General features: G+C 46.7%; 1 pseudogene; it reads left to right on the top strand.

Moving 5' to 3' along the window:
• The first annotated feature begins 1,889 nt into the window (after nucleotides 1–1,889).
• On the top strand, nucleotides 1,890–4,883 carry LOC123058577 (uncharacterized; annotated as a pseudogene).
• The last annotated feature ends 5,031 nt before the right edge of the window (nucleotides 4,884–9,914 follow it).

Here is a 9,914-nt window from a genome sequence, read left to right on the forward strand (position 1 = left end):
TGCCCTTCGCTGCCACCGCACGCCGCCCCGCCGCGCGCCGCCCCTACCCTTCGCTGCCACCGCGCGCCGCCCCTGCCTTGCGCGGCCGCCGCGCGCCACCCCTGCCCTTCATTTTTTTAAGTTTAATTTTTTTTGTTCATATATATATAATGTATATGTGTATGTACGTATGTGGCTATGTGTATGTTAGTTTAATTTTTTTGTTCATAGATTTTTTTCATATATATATAGAAAGTTTTTTGTTCATATATAGAAAGTTAGAAGAAAATTTAGAATATGCTAAAATTTATAAGAAAAAGAAGGATAGGAAAGAAGAAAATAAGAAGAGGAAAGAAAGAAGAAGAGAGGAAAAGAAGAGGAGAAATAAATAAGAAGAAGAAAAAAGATGGAACAGAATTCTATTTTCTCTTCTTCTCCACTATTCCTTTCTTCTTCTCCTCTTTTTTTTTCTTTTTTTTCCTCGATCTTCTCCTCTAGCTATCCCTTTCTTCGATGGTTCTATAGGGTCGAGGGATCAAGGGTCGAGGGTTCCAGGGTCGTCTAGGGGTCGAGGGTTCCAGGGTCGTCGAGGGTTCGAGGGGTCGAGGATCGCCGAGGGGTCGAGAGAGGTTTCCTAGTGTCAAAGTATTGAAGAAATCCATGGCTTCATCATTAGCCGGAAGCAACCAGGGCATGACGAAGTCCTCCAAAGTTATTTTGGAATGGTGTCCCGGATAGGATAATTTGCCTTTTTGTTTGAATTTCAACAAAGGCCTTCCAAATAACGATATTTAGAAGGTTCTTGCTGAACTTTGTACCAAAAAGCGAATTATCTTATCTGGGACTCCGTTCCAAAATAACTTTGGAGAGCTTCGTATCATCATGCATCTGTTACTTTCGCCTAATGATGAAGACATGGTTTTGTTGAATCCTTTGACACTAGGCAACCTCCCGACCCCTCGGCGATCCTATCGAACATGAGAGGAAGAAGAGGATAAAAAAAGAAGAGGAAGAAGAAGAAAAAAAGAGGAGAAGAAAGAATAGAGGAGTTCTTCTCCTCTATTCTTTCTTCTCCTCTTTTTTTCTTCTTCTTCCTCTTTTTTTATCGGGAACGAGGGTCGTCGAGGGTCGCCGAGCGGTAGAGGAGAAACCCTAAATAGAAAGTATCGTCGGTGTGAGATACATGTACCGTCGGTGTCGGACACTACATCCACGTCCCACAAGTGGCGCGGGCTTCGACGCCCACGTCACTTGTGGGACGTGGATGTAGTGTCCGACACCGACGGCCCACATGTATCTCACACCCACGATACTTGCTATTTAGAGGAGATTTCTTCTTCTTCCTCTTTATTTTATCAGGAACGAGGGTCATCGAGGGTCAGGGTCGCCCGAACAGTAGAGGAAACCCTGAATAGAGAGTATCGCCGGTGTGAGATACATGTGGCCGTCGGTGTCGGACAATACATCACGTCCCACAAGTGGCGCGGGCTTCGATGCCCACGTCACTTGTGGGATGTGGATGTAGTGTACGACACCGACGGCCACATGTATGTCACACCCACAATACTTGCTATTTAGGGTTTCCTCTATCGCTCGTGACCCTCGACGACCCTCGGTTCCCCGATAAAAAGAAGAGGAAGAAGAAGAAAAAAGAGGAGAAGAAAGAATAGAGGAGTTCTACTCCTCTATTCTTTCTTCTCCTCTTTTTTTTCTTCTTCCTCTTCTTTTTTTATCCTTGAAGCGTTGTTGAGGCCACCCCAAACCCTAGAGAAGCAGCGTCGAGGCCACCCAAACCCTAGAGAAGCAGCGTCGAGGCCACTAATTAATATTAGTTCTACGTTTTTGCCACTAATATATCCATCTGTCATGTTTGAATAATAATTGCCATGTTGTCAATATTTGTAGAAACTATGGACACCGCCCGAGACGAAGTACAAGAAGAGTTGTTGGGGGACATAATCGCACGAGGAAGTGATGCCATCTGCTCGTTGTTTCTCAACGAGACCGATGGTCTGGAAGCAGCTGATTATGATGGCTCCGGTGACCTAATGCCGGTGCAAGAAGGAGACCGTGAGGACGGCTCCGGTGACCCAATGCCGGTGCAAGAAGGAGACCGTGATGACGTCTCCGGTGACCGAACCGAGTCCGGCCAGGTATATATATTAGTTAAGCTTCTGCTGACTAGCTAATTGATGCATTCATTGTTTTGGTATGTACACATATTAATTAAGTCTTTGTTCTTTTTTCTAGCCCTCCGGATCGAGCACAACTTCGGTAAAGAGACGAGGCCCGAAGAAAAAGTTGAGCTCGGATGAAAAGTTTGAGATCATAGCAATCGCGCCCGACGGCCAACCGATTGAACCCCTCCGGACAAAGAGCGCATTTGTTGCTCAGTGCGGGGTTTTGGTTAGGGACAAGATCCCGATCAGCATCCAGCAATGGTTTAAGCCGGCTACAGAAGACCCTGAGGTGTCTTATGTCAATGATATGCAGAAAAATGATCTTTGGACTGAGCTGAAGTCAAATTTCACCCTACCGCCAGAGGATAATCCAGAGAAGCCAGTTAAAGAGCAATTAATCAAGTCTTTTGCTCTTAAGAGGATGGCAGAACTATTCAGGAGGTGGAAGAAAGAGCTGAATAAGTTTGTCGAAAATAATGAGACACCAGAATTCAAGGGCAGATATGAGAAGATCAGAGATCACTGGCCCGCATTTGTGGCCCACAAGACATCGGAAAAGAGTAAGAAGATGTCGGCGACAAACAAGCAAAATGCTGCGAAGAAGAAGCATCACCATCGCACGGGGTCAGGTGGCTACCTCGTAGCCCGGCCTAAGTGGGCCAAGACTGAGAATGATCTGGTTGATAAAGGGATCGAACCAGAGACAATTAACTGGCCAGACCGTTGCCGGACTTGGTTCTTCGGGGCTGGCGGAACCTTGGACCCTGTAACAGGGAAGTGCATTTGGACGAACGATCAAATGGACATACCAGTCAGGAAGCTTCAGCACTATATCGAAGCAGCGCAGCAAGGGACGTTCTTTCCAGACAGAGAGAACGACGAGCTCACAATGGCCCTCGGGAATCCTGAGCACCCTGGACGGACACGAGGCACGCCAGGCTCCATTCCGTGGAAGGTTGGGTTTCCGGACGCAGGCGGTTACAAATCCCATGAGAGGAGGAAAAAAGTGCAGCAGACCCAAATGCAGGCGCTGCAAGCAAGGGTACAAGCGATAGAGGAACGAGAAGCAAATCGCAGCAAACGTACTGCCGAAGCTTCCCCGAAGCTACCCCGCCATCTCAGCGGAGAAGCAGCGTGGCTTCCACCGAGCTGCTTCAGCCGGAGCATGCCTTGACGGCTCCTGCCAGCTATCCCGTGGATGCTATCACGGAGTCTCAAAATTGCCACCTTATGACGCAATGGATGAATTTGAAGGTCAAGGCGGCTGTTGGCTCTGTTTATCCTACTGAACCCGGCGCAACTTTTCACTGCCGGCCGATTCCAGAAGGATATGCTAGGGTGATGGTGGATGAAATAACGGAGGGATTTGAGGACCTCCAGCTTGACCACCCTACCGGTGAAGGGGAGACTAGGCTGGGGTCTGCTCTGAAGACTCCATGCCTATGGCGGAAGGAGCTCATCAACCTTCCGAACTGGACGCCTCCGCCTCCTCCTCCTCCTCCGGCAAGTCAGGGCACTCCGCCTCCTCCACCGCCTCCTCCTCCGGCGAGTCAGGGCACTCCGCCTCCTCCACCGCCTCCTCCTCCGGCGAGTGACGATCAGGGCACTCGACCGGCTCCTTCTCCAGCGCGTGGCGGCACTCCGCCTCCTTCTCCGCCTGCGCCGACGCGCCCGAGCAGCCAGCCTCCTCCTTCTCCGCCTCGTCAGCAAGGGCGGAAGAGACCTGCCGCCGCTCCGGCTGCTCCGGCGCGTCGTAGTCCTTCTCCTCCGCCTCGTAAGCAAGTAAAGAAGACAACCGCTCCGTCTGCTCGGCCGGCGTCTAGCAGTACAGCCAGAGGCGGGAGGACATACAGATTCGGTCCTTCTCTGAAGACTCCAGAGAAGTTACCATACGAGAGGACCCCGGAGGAGAACGCCGAGATCGCACGAACCGAAGTGGATGACTGGTTTCAAGGGTTGAAAGCAAAGAGACATCCACTTCCGGAGGAGAAGGTAGATCCGGTGAAAGCGAAGCGCACTCTGGCTGCCCTGACAAAACCACCCAAGTCTCCGCCGAAAGGAAACTATGAGCGCATTATTGGAAAGGAATTTGCCGAAGCGGAGCGGTCGGGAAGTACTGTCAGTGATCAAAGGCTGAAAGAACGACGAGCTGGGAAACAAATTGCCCAGCTCGGCGAACAAGCGAAGCAATCGTGCCCCCCGCTCAAGGTGCCTAGCCACAACGTCGCTAATGATCCGAGGATGGTGCCCGGTTATAGCAATCTTGCAGATTACCTGCCCGACGATGTACATTATGAACCCATGGAGGTGCAGATACAAAGATACGAGTACGGGAAGCCTCTCGTCAAAGATGAAAGATCTCTATCAACGATGATGCGAAGATTGCATGATTGGTACTTGAAAATCTGCAGAGACTCTGGGGGAGGAGTACTTTGTATGTGAAAGTTAAAAAGGAGCATGACCTCGTTGGAATTGAACTGTTGCCTGTTCCATTTGAGGAGTTCTATCAGTTTTTCAATCAATTGGCCCTCGATAAAACAACGGTCGCCTGCTACTGTCTGTAAGTAGTACTACTTCTGTCATTAAGTCTCTCTATATAGCTCAGCTCTTTCATTGCATGTATTTATAATCATCCTCACTATATTATGCAGATTGAAGATCGCCGAATTGAAGAAAAGACAAGTCGGTGATATTGGGTTCATTAACACATATCTCATAGATGCAACTCAGGTTAAATTTCATGCCGCAGCTACCGAGGCCAACTTGCTACGATCGTTGGTAATAAATGAAAACAAAGATATAATACTCTTTCCTTACAACTTCAAGTGAGTGTTACTGTCTTGTGCGTATTCGGTTTCCCTTATATATTAGTCAAGGTTATAGTAATGTAATTGATGAGTTATGCATGCGTGTGCAGTTTCCACTATATTCTCCTAGAGATTAAGCTTGAGCAGGGACTAGTAACCGTCTTAGACTCAAGACGAAAAGATCCCCAGGACTATGCAGACATGACTCAAATACTCGAGAAGTAAGTTAAATCGATCATTATCCACCATATCAGCAACTTTGTTCATTTCCTGATATATCAAGTAATTGTTTTCTTTGTCCGGCAGGGTTTGGAGAAAATTCACCAGAAAAGCTCCGGGACTGCCGAAGGAGCTGCAATTTAGACACCCGAAAGTAAGTACTATAGTAGCATGTTCCGCGCATCTACTAGTCATTCAAGCGCTAGTTTCATCAATACCATTTGGCATTCTTGCTTATCAGTTTGATTGACCTCTATTTCTTGTAAAGTGGTTGTGGCAGGAACAAGGGAATGATTTCTGTGGATACTACGTTTGCGAGTCCATCCGCCACACGACCTGTGAGCGGGGCTACACTGACGAACAATATGAAGTACGTAAATAACAACATTCACAATTTTATTTTATTACCATCATTTGTGTTGAGTTTCATTCATTCATATATATATGTATTGACCCCCTTCTTTAAATTAGATGTTTCGGAAGCGGGATGAACTCCTAGCACCAGCTCGCATGCGAGCAATTCAAGAGGAATTGGCGGCATTCTTTCTTGACCACGTGATCCCTGAAGACGGAGAATACTATGTGGACCCTGAGTCCGTATGATTATATTTGTAAGAGATAATTATTGTATATATGTAGCCGGTAGTGTCGGATAGATATACGAGAACTTGTTGTTCGACCAATCTCTCGGAGAAGGAGAGGTGGTCGATATCACTTCTCTCTGTATGCATATATGTTCATGACGATCTTCTGTTTCCTTCGTTTGCTTACTAGCTAGCTAGCGTGTCTAGTCCTCTCTATACGTATGTATAGTACGTAGCGTCGACCAAGCACGGACATAAGAGAGGACACTTCTCTCTATTAATTATAGCTAGCTAACACAATATATGAAACACCTAAATTAACCCCCTAAAACCCCCAACCCCCCCCCCTTCAAAAAAACAAAAACCCCCACCACAGAAATGCTGACGCGTGGATGCCTATTGGTCCCGGTTGGTGCCACCAACCGGGACCAAAGGGTCTCCTGCCTGGGCTCCGCGCACAGGCCACGTGGAGGCCCATCTGTCCTGGTTCTGGATTGAACCGGGACTAAAGGGACAGGGCATTAGTACCGACCCTTTAGTCCCGGTTCCAGAACCGGGACAAAAGGCCCTTACGAACCGGGACAACAGGCCCTTTTTCTACCAGTGGTAGTGATCTAGGGCTTTAGCTAGTGGTCGTGTCCTACAGTCAGCGTGTGCTCTGATACCATCTTGTAGTGACCAGACCACAAACAGTCTGATCTCTGTGCATCAGTGTCATCCCTGGATCGGTAATGCTGACATGCACAGTACTTGAGGATTTATAACAGAGTAGCAATCACACACTTATTACATCGAATGTCTCAAAAGAGAACTTATTACAATAAATATGGCTTAAGGCCATCTAATACGATAACAGCGGAAGGCTTGAAAGATAAAGTGAGTCCATCAACTCCAACGACATCACTGAGTGAAAGACCACGACCTAAGGCTCCTTACTCGTCATCTGAAAAGTCTGCAACATGATACGTTGCAGCCCGAAATGGGTAAGCACATGGAATATTCTGGCAATTGTAACACAAGAGAGTAATGAACAACGTAAAGCTATCACTACATGCATATATGGCTGGTGGAGGCTGTATGGTTAATAGGTTTTGCGAAAAGCCAATTTTTCCCTACTGCAAAGGAATATGTTTTATTTAGCTACAAAGTTTGTTGAAAACATTGAGAAGGTAAACCCCCTCTCAATCCCAATTAAAAGTAATTAATAACCCAATCAAATTATATTTAAGAGTGATGAGATCCACATGATAATCCAAGAACTAGATACTCAAGATGTCCATAACCGGGGACACGGCTAACCATGATTAGTTTGTACACTCTGCATAGGTTTGTGCACTTTTCCCCACAAGACTCGATCTCCTCCATTGGATTTCTTGCACTACAAGGTGTTTGAGAAACGGATGTCCGAGACACAGTCTTTCAGAAGCATTAGCACCTTAAGATGGGTAGACCGGTACACCTACATCCCCTACATCTGCTAGTCTACCACTATAAGAGTTCACATGACTTAATCAACTATGACAGAGCCCATAATGGCATGTGGTTGCACAAATAAGTTTTCAGCATGAATAATCTTATGATCCCTTTGAACCTGGGTGGCGGTCCATAGGAAAATCACACAGTACCCCGGGATTTCCAAAAATACAGGCAATCACTGGGTTCCCCGGGTGCCTCACTCCACCCAGATGTGTATTAAAGTTGCCACCTTAAGTTGAACCATTAAGTAAACAATCTCACAATCTGTCATGGAATACACTCAAACCCAATCCACGTCTACGAGCATAGTATAGTAATATAAGCATAACGTAGAAGTAACTCCTAGGGTTTGATAACAAACAGGTGAATAGGTACTACCTCATCTACATCCCAACCCACAATTTTTCAGATCCTAACCATGCAAGTGTTTGAGGATTGATCTAATGCAATAAAACTGGGTAGTAAAGAGGTATGATCAAAGTGTTACTTGCCTTGCTGATGATCCGTGAAACCTAGAGACTCGATGTAGCACGCTTCGCACTCCGGGTACTCTATCGCAATCAAACAAGCATTCAATAAGCAATCATGCAAGGGCACGGGTAAAACTCAAATAAGAAGTCTAACCAGAAAGTTCAACTTAAGAACTCCGGCTTGCAAAAAAATCAAATCAAACGGAGCAACGAAACTGAAACTGCGAAAGAAACAAGCTTCGTTTACTAATCTGGACTAAGGTCAAATTTTACAGTAACAAAAACTTGTTTAAGTTAATTAAACGGAAAGAGGGTTTGAGATGAAACTCTAGGCTCTTGAATCGCTTGATTCCGATGAACGAGCGAAAAGTTATACTAAAACAAAAATCGGATCAGAAATCGCGATCGAAAAATAATCGCGGAAAATCCGATAAAAAGAAAAATTGACGAACAGGCTAACGAACGAACGTTCGTTGTCTGCAGCTAAAATCAAACGATCCTCTTTTCAAAATTCACGAAAAACGCGAATATGAAAATAATGAAATCTCCAACTCTCTCCGTAGGTCCTTGAGTTGCGTAGAATTTCTAGGATCACGCCAAAATGCAATAAAATATGATATGCAATGATGATCTAATGCATAACATTCCAAATTGAAAATTTGGGATGTTACATCACTATACTTATAGAGCATTGCAAGAGCTAATCTAGCAATGAGAGATGAAATGACAAAGTTGCTAACCTTTGCGTTCACTTGGATGGATGGGGTGCCTTCAAATCTTCACAATTTTTGGAAAAATTGGAGTGTGAGCTTGAGAGGAAGAGGAAGAAAACAGAGGAGAGGAAAGGGGAAGAACAGAGAGCTCAGGCTCGACGAAGGATTTATATAGGATGACCTTTAGTCCCGGTTGGTTATACGAACCGGGACTAAAGGTGTTGGTGGGGCCCAGCCTGCCACCAGCTCTTTAGTCCCGGTTCGTGACACGAATCGGTACTAAAGATTCGCCACGAACCGGGACTAATGAGCGCCGCCCGCCTAGCCGTTGGAACCGACACTAATGGTCACATTAGTGCCGGTTCAATTACAAACCGGGACTAATGAGCTGAACATTATGCCCTTTTTCTACCAGTGTAACCACTTACTAAATAAACTATTTCTATTAAACAATTACTAAAAACGGTAAAAAATCTACATTATACAAGAACATATCAGTGTGGAGAGATGGAGGGAGGAGGGGGTGGGAGGAGGTAGGAGGTAGGAGGAGGAGAGAGGAGGAGGGGGAGGAGGGCGGTGGGAGGAGGGTTGCCGGCGGAGGGCTTGGTCGAAGGAGGAGGGAGAAGGGAGGAGGGGCGGCCGGAGGAGGGCGCAGTGGGGGAAGGAAGGAGGAGGGCGGTGGGAGGAGGGCACATACCGAGGAAGGAGGAGTGGGGACGGCGGCGGCAATGCGACGACGGGGGAGGGCCGAATGTTGGCGGCGGCGAACGACAGGGTGTGTGGGATAGTGAGAGTTGGAGTGGTGGAGAGTGAGGGGCGACAGTGTGGAGAAGATAAACTACATAGCAGTAGCGCATGATCAGGAAAATCGCTACTGCTAAACTACCTAGCAGTAGCGCGTTTCAAGAGAACGCGCTACGGCAATGTAAATAGCCTGGCGGCAACGGTGGGGCAATTTTAGTAGTAGCACCTTTTGCCCCAGCTGCGCTACTGCAATTTAAATAGCAGTAGCGCCTTCTGTTTCCACGCGCTACTGCTAAGTAGCAGTAGCGCCCCATTTTATCCAGCGCTACGACTAAAATTCTGTATATAAGGTTAGTAGCCAGCTGCAACATAGTCTAAGAAACTTTGTGAGAGAAGAAGACAGCCAAACAATGATAAAGTAGTAAATGTCTATAGCTAACTATTAATATTGGCTGTAGATGATATGGTTATTAGATACAGCCTATCAGTTGGCTCTACTACTACTTAACCATGCTCTTAGTATTCTCTCAGGATGCAAACAAAAACCGACGGGGCAGTGTGGTTCGTGGACCTGGCTTCTCGCATTGATGTCCGGCAACATGCCAGTCCTCAGTGCAAGAGTTTGCCCCGGCGATCGCTGAGAGACAAGATGAAGACGGGGAATGCCTGTATTCAGAAACTTCATGGGACATATTTCTTTCGGGCAAGGAGAGATTAGCCTAGTTTAGCAAACCTAAAGCCG

Source organism: Triticum aestivum, chromosome 3A (genome assembly GCF_018294505.1).
Source record: "Triticum aestivum cultivar Chinese Spring chromosome 3A, IWGSC CS RefSeq v2.1, whole genome shotgun sequence".
Lineage (NCBI taxonomy): Eukaryota > Viridiplantae > Streptophyta > Magnoliopsida > Poales > Poaceae > Triticum > Triticum aestivum.